We start from the raw sequence: 12,541 nt of genomic DNA, 5'->3' as shown, positions 1-12,541 counted from the left end.
CGTGTTGTGAGCTTGTAGATTGGCTATTTTTTGGCAAATGTTTGGCCCCAGGATAATGGATTTTGATTATCGCGATAATATCGTAAATGGCGATTTCTTTTGTCACAATAATCGTGATATGACATTTTCATATCGTCCCATCCCTACACAGAAGGAATGGAACAATGCCAGCGCAATCTCAGAAACCATCGACAGTCAGGGACAATGTTTACCATTTACCGGTAGTCAGTCTGGAAGCCAGGCAACAAGGGACAGTGTTTACCATTTAGTCAGTCTGGAAGCCAGGCAACAAGGGACAGTGTTTACCATTTAGTCAGTCTGGAAGCCAGGCAACAAGGGACAGTGTTTACCATTTAGTCAGTCTGGAAGCCAGGCAACAAGGGACAGTGTTTACCATTTAGTCAGTCTGGAAGCCAGGCAACAAGGGACAATGTTTACCATTTAGTCAGTCTGGACTGGAAGGCAACAAGGGGTTGTGGGCTTCCGTTGCAGCCAGAGGATATCCAGGCCAGGACTTCCTGAGCCGCGCCACACGCAGGTCATTGTTTAGCAGTGAGATTAGCAACTTGAGACGCAACCATTAAGTAGAGAGATGACACGTGTGACTGTGTTGTCCCACCAGTATCATAGCTTAGTTCTTATTTAGTTTTCCTCAGTGAAAAAGAGTGGTCGACGGACATTTTTTGTGGTTACACACATTATCATTGCAATGTGTACAAAACTATGGACACAAAAAGTTTGAAAAACACTGGCTTACGCACTGTACTGTTATTGGATAAGTATATACAGTATATCAACAATAAGTGGCGGCCATAGCAGCAATAGAGTGGTCAGTGAGGCCGCCTGGGCAGCCAGAGCTCCTGGATGTCCCTGGTACGATTCCAGGCCAGCAATGTGTCAATGTGTCCCTGAGCAAGACTCTTAACCCTGAGCACCCCCGAGCCATGTAGAATTGCTGCTCACTGCTCCTAGTAGTTATAGGATGGCACCTACAGTATGTGCAAGGAGTGGGTTCTATTCTAAGGTGATGCTGCTGCCGCCGTTCACTCACACTTTATTTTGAAGAGCCTCGGAAGCTTCGTGCGTGTGCATGTGAGTGTCCACTGACGATTGAGGAAGATAATCCATTTGTTTACAAACGCTCGCGAAACTAAAATCCAAACCGGGGCCGACCATCGCGGTAAAGTGTCGCCGTGAAAACAATCAGATCTCTGCTTCCCTGGCGTTCTTTGCATCTCATTCATAGATAAAGCCCTTTTTATGTTTCAGCCTAGAATGGAAGGTGTATGTAGGAAGGAACTGCGATGCGAGGCGTTGTGTGCTTGTAGATCTGCAGTTTTAACTAGTTTAGTACATTTTATAGATGATAAATACAAAACGAACGGTTTTGAACATACAAGGTTTCCACCCGACAACGACGATATGTTATAAATTTAAGGTGCTGGGAGTGAAAATTTATAATGTAGGGGTGCCTCGGATTAAAAAAGATATTTATGGGGTGCCCTGAGACCAAAGGGTTTGGGAACCCCTGATCTAAGCTATGGAGCCACTGGAGCTCTAGCCTGTATGTGCAGAGACAAGGATGAATGTCCTGCCTTTTATGTCCTCCTTGTTTGTTCATGCTTTGTTTATTTGGTGTGTTTTTTCTTCTTTTTTTGCTTCTATGAATTATGAATGACCCCATATGAGTGTCTTGAATGAAGTTTGAATTGAAAGTGAATAAGGTGAAAGTAGCCAATCTGCTTTTAATGTTTCTACAAACATGCTTCCTTCTATGCCAACCTCACCTCACCAACAATTATATTATACTCCCCACCCTTTACTATAGACAGTACTTTGATGTGTCATGTGTTTTACAAAGGGTTTCATGTAAAACAGAGGAAGTATAGGATACAACCAATTGTAGTTCAAAAACTGGGCTGTGATCCAAAATATATCCCCAAACTAACAAGTGGGTATGAGAGATGGTATTTGGTTCATTAGTCCGAATCTGTTAAGAATACTATGCCTAACCATAACCCCAACCCTAACCCTAACCTCATTAACCCTAACTAAATGAATCTGTTAAGAATACTATGCCTAACCATAACCCAACCCTGACCCCTAACCTCATTAACTCTAACTAAATTCGGACTAATGAACCATCGGACTTATGGGCAGTCCCCTGTAAGCAGCCTTTGATGATCTGTGTTGTGAGCTTGTAGATCAGTTATTTGAGCAATTTAAAAATGTTTTTTTTTTCTTCAAAATTGTAAAACTAAAAAAAGTCAAAGAATTTTAGGCCCTGTATCTCCTCTGTTCTCCTCTACCATTTTCTACAGACATGCTATATTCAACAGCCCATGGTGAATAGTACAAAAGTAACACAGCGCTTAGTTGGCACTGCTTGAGTCAACACCACGCCATATTTAAGAATGATTTTTAAACTAAATACAAGTAATGTTGTTACACAGTCTCAATGGGTTCACTTCATCATGAAGTTATGAAACAATATTAAAAACATAATACTCAACAAGTTGTGAGCTTGTAGATGGACTACTTTCAGCACATGTTCCCCCTGCATAGCGATGCTAGGGTTCAAGTGGTTAAACTTACTGAAGTGTGGCTGATCTTCAGGTTCCTCCTGTTTAATAGAAACGGCCCTGGCTGAGTCTGGAGAGTTCATCTTCACCTGCAGTCTGGACTCCACACACTGCTCTGAAATGAAGCAATTCAACAAGGACTTTAATGACTTCACAGTGGTGTCAAGAATACGCAAATGACGATCTAAAGCAGGGGTCTTTAAAGTTTTCAGGCCAAGGACCCCTTAGCTGAGAGAGAGATGAAAAGCAGGGACCCCCATATTCCATATAAATTTTGTTTCAATCATCAGTGTATTTGGATTCATGTCAATGTGTTTTCAGATATTTAACAACTTGAACCGTCAATACTTAATAAACTTGACCCTTCACTCTGTACTTAGTCTGCTCTTTTCCCCCCTCTACACCAAACCCTTTGCCGAAAATAGCCGATCTACACGCTCACAACGCCTCCCAGCGCGAGGCGTTGTGAGCTTGTAGATCTGCTATTTTTGGCTAAAGTTCTCAGAATATGGACTTTAGGGTTCAAGTGGTTAAGATAAAAAAGGAGAAAAAAGGTTTCTATCACACAAAGATTTGGAGGACCCCCTGTAGTAACTCTAAGGACCCCCTAGTGGTCCCGGACCCCCTGTTGAAGACCCCTGGTCTAAAGTGAATATGATGAAAGTTGACAATCTGCTTTCAATGTCTATGCAACCATGCTTCCTTATATGACCAACCCCACCAATATTATAACCACCACACTTTATAGGGCCGTACAGACTTTGATGTGTCATGTGTTTTAGAAATGGTTTAATGTAAAACAAAGGAAGCATAGGATACAACCAATTGTAGTTCAAAAACTGGGCTGTGATCCAAAATATATCCCCAAACTAACAAGTGGGGATGAGAGATGGTATTTGATCACATACTGTAAGCAGCCTGTTTTTACCTGTTTTCGGGAGTGATCAAAGTAGGGCTGAAAAGATAGTTATTTTACATCTGTGCATTTTCACTCACTAAAAACCTAGAAAAGCCAAACTCAATTTCAGTCAGACTGTGAGATGTTTAGTTCTGATCTGAGCCAAGATGATGGAAAGAGAGCCTTTTGGTCAACAAGAAAGATATAAAACCACTCCATGTGTTTGTTAACACTTTGGTTTCAAGGAGTAAATAATTATATTGATCAAAAATAATTGTGTATTTTTTTGCCATACTCAAGCAGCTCTTCATTGTTTTGTCCTGATGGTGGCGCTAGAGGATCAAGGTCATTGCAACACTTGGTTAGGGTTAATCTCCCAGGAATCATGAATGCACTGATCAAGTTTCATGACAATCTGTCCATTACATTTTGACACATCTTGTATTGAAGTGGAGAGTTTGGCCAAAATATGGCGCCAGAGGAAAGGCCATTCTAGGATTAATCTCTGCAGCATTAAAGTATATATATATTTTAATTAACGTCTATAATCAGATAGTAATTGCCTTCATGTCTGACATCTTCCTCCAGAAACACATTGCTACAGGAAGGAAAAGGACCATATAAGGTTGTGTTTGCTGTTAGTTAATTAGTTCCCAGTGTGAGTGGGGTTGTTTTTAAGGACAGGATGGTCCCCAGACTCTGCCTGGGTTTTGGGCTGGTGTCGTCTGGGACCTGGGAGAGTGAATACCAGGAGAGTCACCAGAAAGAAACTCGCCTGGGCTGATTGATTGATTGATTGAGGTATTTATTAGAGGTTTTGGATAGGAAAAGGCACAGTTTCATGACAGTAAAGTTCACTGATACAAGGTCAACTAAAAGGAAACTCGGGTAAGGCAAGGCTTATTTGTTATTTTCCATTGAGATCTTTAAGATCCGTACATACCTCTGTAAACTATGCCTAAACGGTGCCAAAACCTAATCCTATTCCTAATCTTAACCTCAGAAACATATGTGTAATCCTCAAGTTTATTTCTAACCTTATTCTCAGTAAAACAAATAGAATAAGGCGACTCTACCGGTTACTGGGACAGCAACCACACTCTGTTAGTGTGGTTGTTGTCCTTTTAACCAAAACATTTAACTTAAACAGCAGTGGTTTCCAAACCTTTCAGCTCAAGACCCAAAAGAAACATTAGACGTTTACCCAGGACCCATACTAGTGAAAATAGCGATCTACAAGCTCACAAAGTGGCGTGAAGCGACACCTTGTGAGCTTGTAGATCTGCTAATTTCACTACTTCTTAAATATATCTTTTTAAGATGTGTTTCATTAGAGGTTTGCATAAGAAAGGGTACAGTTTCATGACAGTACAGTACACTGGTACAAGGCCAACTGAAATGATACACCTTAAAAAAACCTATGGCTTGTTTCAATTGAGATCCTTTCTTCTTTTCTTTTTTCTTTTTTTTTTTTAACTCATATCAGCCTACAATAGAAAGGTGTGTGGAGGTAAGGATAGGCTTTGTTTTCATTCACCAGTTTCGAGCAGCAGCCTCCTCTAAGTGTCTTTTCAGTGCTGATATAATATTATATTGTCAGTGCATAATTATACGACAACAGGCAACAAATAAGAGAACAAAAACAACATTACCTTCTCCCAGAATGTCTCCTGAAGGCAGTGTTCGTTCGCTCTCTGCTCTGTTTACGCTGTGTTTCAACCCGGACGAGAGAGAGGGACGGAAACGCTTCCCGTCCTCCCCTCTGTCTTGTCCGGGTTGAAACACAGTGCACTGCCCCGGAGTTCCCCGCAGAAGTAGACCTAGCAGAAATGCTGCTTTAGATCATAAACAAACTGGAAACATTATTTTAACCAAACACAAACAAACTCCCAATGAATTATAATGTAGTAGACCTGCCATGAATATCACACTTTATGTAAACTAATATATCATGAATTATAATGTAGTAGACCTGAATATCACACTTTATGTAAACTAATATACAATGAATTATAATGTAGTAGACCTGAATATCACACTTTATGTAAACTAATATACAATGAATTATAATGTAGTAGACCTGCCATGAATATCACACTTTATGTAAACTAATAGCCTTGGATCAAGAAAGGCTATCATTGATTGATTGATTGATTGATTGATTGATTGATTGATTGATTGATTGTGGAATTTATTAGAAGTTTGCAATAGGAAAAAGTACAGTTTCATAACAGCACAAACCACTGGTACAAGGTCAACTAAAAGGAGATCCTGGTAAGCTTTACGGCTTATTTACACAGGAACCACTTTATGTATCTCATATAACATTGAGTGTCTAATAAACACTTCCAGGTCCTTGTGGGTCCTCTGAACAAAATTAAATGGTTTTAATATCGTATTAATAATTTCATTTAAATGATTATTTTACTGTCTTTAAGTCAATGGTTCTCACACATGACCCCACCTGAACGTACGTAGGCCTTCTGTACAGGACCTGTAAGGTCAGTGACTGTCAATAATATCGTGTAAAAGTTCATTTTCTTCTGTAATAAATCATAATATTCCTGGAAACTTAAAGAAAGGATGGCTTCCACTTTTAGTAAACCTATGAAATGAGCTCAGTGTGGTGCTTCTCAAACTGGGGTCCAGGGACCCCCAGGGTTCCTCCAGTGGGTTCTAAATGGACCCTTACAGGTCCATGTGTTTCCATTTATTCATTCTCCAGAACCAACCGTCTCAGTTCAGTCAGTGTGTTGGTGTTTGCATGACTTTTATTATTGACATATTATCATTGTGGTCACTGAAGTGCAGTAACCCAACTTGACCAACAGTTGGCATCTCAGTGCAGCATCATGTGGCAACAAAAACAGATGGTTATTGTAGAAGAGGCATATTTGTCATCATCAGTAGTAATACTGTGGTGCCATAGGTTTGTGTTTTTTTTCCTATTTTGTATATGTCTATGGAGTTAACATTACTCTAATAGACCCCCAGGTGTGGTTATAATATGTTTTGTATGTGTCTATGGAGTTAACATTACTCTAATAGACCCCAAGGTGTGGTTACAATATGTTTTGTATGTGTCTATGGAGTTAACATTACTCTAATAGACCCCCAGGTGTGGTTATAATATGTTTTGTATGTGTCTATGGAGTTAACATTACTCTAATAGACACCCAGGTGTGGTTATAATATGTTTTGTATGTGTCTATAGAGTTAACATTACTCTAATAGAACCCCAGGTGTGGTTGTTATAATATGCAAATATGTCTTCTCAATGTGTTTTATTTTTGGTTTCTTCCTGATAGCTGAAAGCCTCAGAGTCAGTAGTGAGCGTATAGGTTTGTACTGATTGACTCTAGTGTATAACACTCTGCTAAAGGTGTGTGTGTGTGTGTGTGTGTGTGTGTGTGTGTGTGTGTGTGTGTGTGTGTGTGTGTGTGTGTGTGTGTGTGTGTGCGTGTGCGTGTGCGTGCGTGTGTGTGTGTGTGTGTGTGTGTGTGAGAGAGAGAGAGTGATATGGCTGCAGGTCAATGTACCACATTGTTTCATAATGGGGCGGGGCAGTCCGTACTCTAGATATATCATAACTCTATGGTTGAGAACAACACAACTGTTAGTGAGTTGATTCACCTTCACCTGAAGAGACTGGACTCCATTTTGTTTTGCCACGTCAAACGGATCAAAGCATAAATATTGCAGCGTAAGTGATTTTAAACACTACACTATGTCTGGTGTTAACTCACAAAATGACATCGATTGATTGCTATGTTTTTGTCGCAGGCTTTTTGTGTCTCCATATGGAACCACTGCTGGTCATCAAATGCAACAAAAACAAGACGAATGAATTAAAATCTCCATGAGGTGAGTAATCTAAAGTATTTTTTGGGGGTGAACCATCCCTTTAATAATGTTAATAAAGACACCATTCTGGAGTGGAAACGTGTGGCATTGTGACGCATTGTGAACTTGTAGATTGGCTATTTTTGGCAAAGAGATTTGGTGGAGAAGGGGGAAACATTTTGTTTTTCTATTGATAATTTTCAGTGGAGACAGACAGGAAAGAGGGAGAGTGAGAGAGACAGAGAGAGACACACAGCAAAGGACTCAAACCCACAACACGCTGTCAGGCTACATTAGAGCCTACGTGACTCAGAGCCTACGTGAATCCGGCCAGGTGAGTAATGCCTGGATCCCGAGGCTAACATGGTGTCATATCTTACCAGTCACACAATGTGGTTGAACATTGACCTGGGGTGTGTGTGTGTGTGTGTGTGTGTGTGTGTGTGTGTGTGTGTGTGTGTGTGTGTGTGTGTGTGTGTGTGAGAGAGAGAAGTAATAAGTAACTGTATTAGTGCCAGCCTGCACCTTTGACCCTAGCTTGAGAGGAAGCTTTTATGACCACAGTCATTAAATACCAACCACTTCTACATACATAGGCCTATCATCTCAGAGCAGCAGACTATTTGTTTTTATATTTGGCAGCCTTGGACATTACACACACAGGCTGGTTGTTAGAGGGTTTCAATAACTTGGGATGCCCCAAAAACGAGTCAAAAAGAAGTATTGTGCTGTCTCTGCCATAATTGGCAGCTGTTACTTATATAGGCCTACTTATGATCTTTCCCCCTATAATGCAATTGACAGAAGGGGGCATGGTGGTGCAGTTGGTAGCGCTGTTACCTCACAGCTAACCTCGTGTCACCAGGCTTTGGTATCCGTTTACTAAACAGGACGGTTGATCCGGTCTAGACTGGATGGCATCCCACATCATTTTGTAGTCAAAACGGACTACACTTTGGCTGGAACTACCAAACCGGAATGAGTTTTAACCCAAAACACTACTGCATGCGCTAACTACTTGCGCATGTGCTAACTGGGTTAAAACTGTTTCCGGTTTGGTGTTTCCAGCCAAAGTGTAGTCCGTTTTTACTACAAAATGACGCAGGACGCCATCCACTCCTGACCGGATCAAAAGCCTGAAATTGGAAGCGATCCCAGGCTACCTCAGTCACAGCTAGAAGGATGCAATGCAAATGAACCTTAGCCTAATGGCTGTGTCTGCATCAGTGAGCAGGAGAGTTGGCAGGTACACTTGTTTCAGTGCCTTACCTGTGGAGGAGGCGGGGCGACATGGTCCAGACACAATAACTGCACTTCTGGACATAGTGGCAGTGGCGCCGGCAGTGGTAAAATAGTGAGGGGACGGTGATGTGGGCGTGGCCAGGTGGTGACGTCATAACCGTAACCAAACGTACTCCTCGGACTTTAGTATAGGCCTAACTATCGCAACAATCACTAGTAGCCTACAATGTGTTGTTAGATGACAATTGTTAGTAGCTCTGGATTAAGAATTGAATTCAACTTTTTCACAATAGGCCTACATAACTTGTTTTATCCTGCTTTTCTTATTTCAATATTAATTATTATGCCCTACAATGTTGTAGGCCTACGCCTATGCCTTGTTATGCCTTCTGTAATCTCGGCATGAATGAGGGCTCTGCTGCGCTCAATGTATTTTCGAGAAAATACATTAAGTTTAAATGTGAATAAAGTAAGGGAAATTCCAGCTACTGTATAGTGAAAGTTAGAACGAACTGCTTTTACATCGTAGTCGACTGAGTGAGGAGAGAGAGAGTGACCGAGCCGACGTTGCAGCCCGGCCGTCAGTGAAGAAAAAAGAAAAGTAGACCTACTCACATGTTTTACTTAAGTAAGTAAAAGTAGAAATACTCTGTTAGAAGTCCCATGTCCAAAATACTTTCTAGGGCTTTCTAATTCTAGGGCTCTGGCATGAGTGACTGGGGGTCGCACTGGGCGGGGCTACTGCCCTCGCGCCGGTTGAGGAGAAAAAATACAGAAAAAAACCCCTCGATAGCCTAAAAGTGGGGTGGCAGTCCAGCCCAAACAGTCCATGGTCCGGCGCCTATGCTTGTGGGATTACAAAACAAAACAGAAGGGCTAAAACTTAACATAAAGTAAGTGTTGTTTTAATATCACTAAACCACTTAGTTTTACTCAGAATGAGAAGCAGTTTCTAAAACAGTTCTAAAACTACTACAAAATAATATTAGGCCTAATACCTCTCTCTGTGTAGTTTAATTGTGTTTAGTTTATTTGCTCTCTCTCTTCATGTCACCAACATAGACAGAGCAGGACATAACAGAGCATTCCAAACATAATGATCTCTATGTTTTAATGCTAAATGACACATGGATTTGGTATAACGATGACATTTTATGACGGTTAGGTAAATTAACCTGTGGCAGATTTCGACTCTGCGATCTTTATAAACCCTGTTGGTTTCCATTGTGAGTTAACAGTAACATCCGGTCTAGAGCCCGCCTACTGTATCCGGCTATTTGCGCACACATTCATACACGCAGTGTTTCCGTTCCAGACCGGATCTACAACATGCAAAGAGACTTTATACCCGCCTCTATGGTGGAACTACTTCACCAGTTTACTGTAAACCACGTGATTGAGAAGTAGTTTTCAGTAGGGTGTGGTTTCCTTTGAGTATTTACTGTTTGTGAATGTAGTATTTTACAATGATAGGTTTTAGACTACAAGCATAATAATCTGTAAAAAAACAAAAACAAAGAAAAAAACAATTTTAATAAAGGAACTGCTGAACCAGTCGACATCTCAAAGCTGCAGTCCATAACTTTGTTTAGTGAATAAAACATTATTTTAACCATGGTAGAGGATGTTGATTAATAGTATTATTAACATGATAGAACTAATAACTATACCGTCTATCTCAGACCAGTGAGACCACAGCTGTTAGTTCTGTTGTTTACAACAGCTGTGTCTCCTGCTCTTCTACTCTGTGGTCTAGTAGGACCCCTACTGGTTGAGAAGAGCTACTGCATGCATCTGCATCTGCTGTAGTCTCAGCATTATGTTGGTGATATTGTTGTCTCATAGGGTGTGTGTGTGTGTGTGTGTGTGTGTGTGTGTGTGTGTGTGTGTGTGTGTGTGTGTGTGTGTGTGTGTGTGTGTGCGTGTGTGCGTGTGTGCGTGCGTGCATGCGTGTGTGTTAAAGGGCACTGGTCAAATGGCTGAAAGGCTACACTAAAGGATGCTGATGGTTAATAGCATGTTGGGTTTTCTGATCTATTTTATTGACAGGTTTAATAAAGAGCAACATGGAGAGCAAGAAGGAGGAAGCTGACAAACATCACATCCACAGAGCAGAGTCTCCAACACTCAGGTGTCTGTCTATAAAATGTTATAATTTTCAAATATTTTCTAAATATGAAAATCCTACCTTAATAGCATCCTTAAGACTTTGGTACTTTAGCACCTATTCCAGACTGTGGTGGGATGTACATCTCACTTCTAAAATGGTCACTTGTAATGTCTGAACATGTATAATTTTCATTATTGCACAGTTTGAACATGGCAGTTGAAACAAAAGAGTTATATACATGTTGACAAATATATAAAATATGGACTACTGTGTACTTAACTAATACATCAACAATGCTGTCATGCCTAGCAATGTATATTCCCTTATACATAGCAGCCAAAAATATATGTTAAAATTTATGTTAACACGGTGGAATACTGTATACCACTGTGTTTTGTTTGTTTTTGATACCGTACTGTAATCTATAAACTAATAGCCTACTGTTGCATGCCTAACTGGGGACCAGGTGAACTGTCTAACAAGTTCCTACCTACAGTATATGAGCTCTATGGCCCAACCCTAGTCTGACCCTGATCAGTCTATTCTGAGCTGACAGTAGCTTGGTTTGGAGGGGTTTGTTTGTTTAGGCTCTAAAATACATGTAATGTTTCACGTTGTCATGGTGTCAGGGTTGACCAGCAGAGAGCAGTGTCTCCTGTGCCCAGCTGTGTCTCCATGAAGAGTGACCAGTCCAAGGGAGGATGGATTAACTTCAAAGATGGACACCACTCTACTGATCAGAGGTCAGTAAAACTGTCAGACAACAACACATGGTTTAGAGTCAGGTTTGTCTTGTTTCTATTTATAGATCTGTCCAATAAAAAAGTTAATTCTGTCTTGTTTTCTTGTTTTCAATCTTAACACAACCCTAGTGTCCCTTTTCTTGGGTGATTATTAGTTAATGTGTTGTTGTAACAGTCAAATTAATACTAAATAGTTGCACAAACTGACTCCCAGTTCACCGTAAACACATGGAGATAAGCAATAGTTAACTGCCTACCACGTCTACACTGCAGTGTGTCTGTCCACTCTTCATCAACCGCAAGCTCACAGTCACAACTCATCTACACTGCAGTGTGTCTGTCCACTCTTCATCAACCGCAAGCTCACAGTCACAACTTGTCGCGGATACGTCAGGTTTTGATCCAATGTCTACCGATTTGTGTGACTTTAGGACAGATTTTTTCTGTCTAGCTTATTAAACAAAATTATTTGCACAGGACCGATATGACAAATAAATATACACAGAAACAACTGTCAATGACCATTATCCATAATCAAAATAAGTTATGTAATATGGTAAACAGGCCATATATTAATTAATTGTATATTTAAAAAAATAATCTAATTGTGAAAATGTCCGATCTCCAAGCTCAAAGCTTGACACAGATGCATTTGTACAGATGAAGAGAAATAATTTTGACGATTATGCTGAATAAATGTGAAATCTCAACTGTCTCACACACAAACACACACACACACACACACACACACACACACACACACACACACACACACACACACACACACACACACACACACACACACACGCACAGAGACACATTTTTGTTGTCCTAAATTTTAAATATAAGTGATTTAATATATAGATGTGTAGCAACTAGTGTGATTAGTTGATGAATAAATGTTTGATGTTGGTTGTCATGGTGTCAGGGTTGACCAGCAGAGATCAGTGTCTCCTGTGCCCAGCTGTGTCTCCATGAAGAGTGACCAGTCCATAGGAGCATATATTGACTTCAAAGATGGACACCACTCTACTGATCAGAGGTCAGTAAAACTGTTAGAAAACAACACATTGTTTAGAGTTAGAAAAGGCCACTTTGTCTTGTTTCTATTTATAGATTGATC

The 12,541-nt window shown here is 40.5% G+C and overlaps 1 protein-coding gene and 1 long non-coding RNA gene across 2 annotated transcripts in view; both read left to right on the top strand.

Moving 5' to 3' along the window:
• LOC308293400 (NACHT, LRR and PYD domains-containing protein 3-like) overlaps positions 1-12,541 on the top strand; it is a 323,097-nt gene that overhangs the window by 61,596 nt on the left and 248,960 nt on the right. The gene's annotated exons all lie outside the window — the stretch shown is intronic.
• LOC308293408 lies at positions 7,104-10,691 on the top strand. The gene is made up of 4 exons (XR_013962462.1): positions 7,104-7,183; positions 7,264-7,344; positions 7,528-7,657; positions 10,615-10,691. It is a non-coding gene; the product is annotated as an uncharacterized lncRNA (long non-coding RNA).

Source organism: Nannobrachium achirus (genome assembly GCF_963921795.1).
Source record: "Nannobrachium achirus genome assembly, chromosome: 10".
Lineage (NCBI taxonomy): Eukaryota > Metazoa > Chordata > Actinopteri > Myctophiformes > Myctophidae > Nannobrachium > Nannobrachium achirus.
The sequence above is the reverse complement of the archived record's forward strand: the minus strand, read 5'-3'. Positions and strand labels throughout refer to the sequence as shown.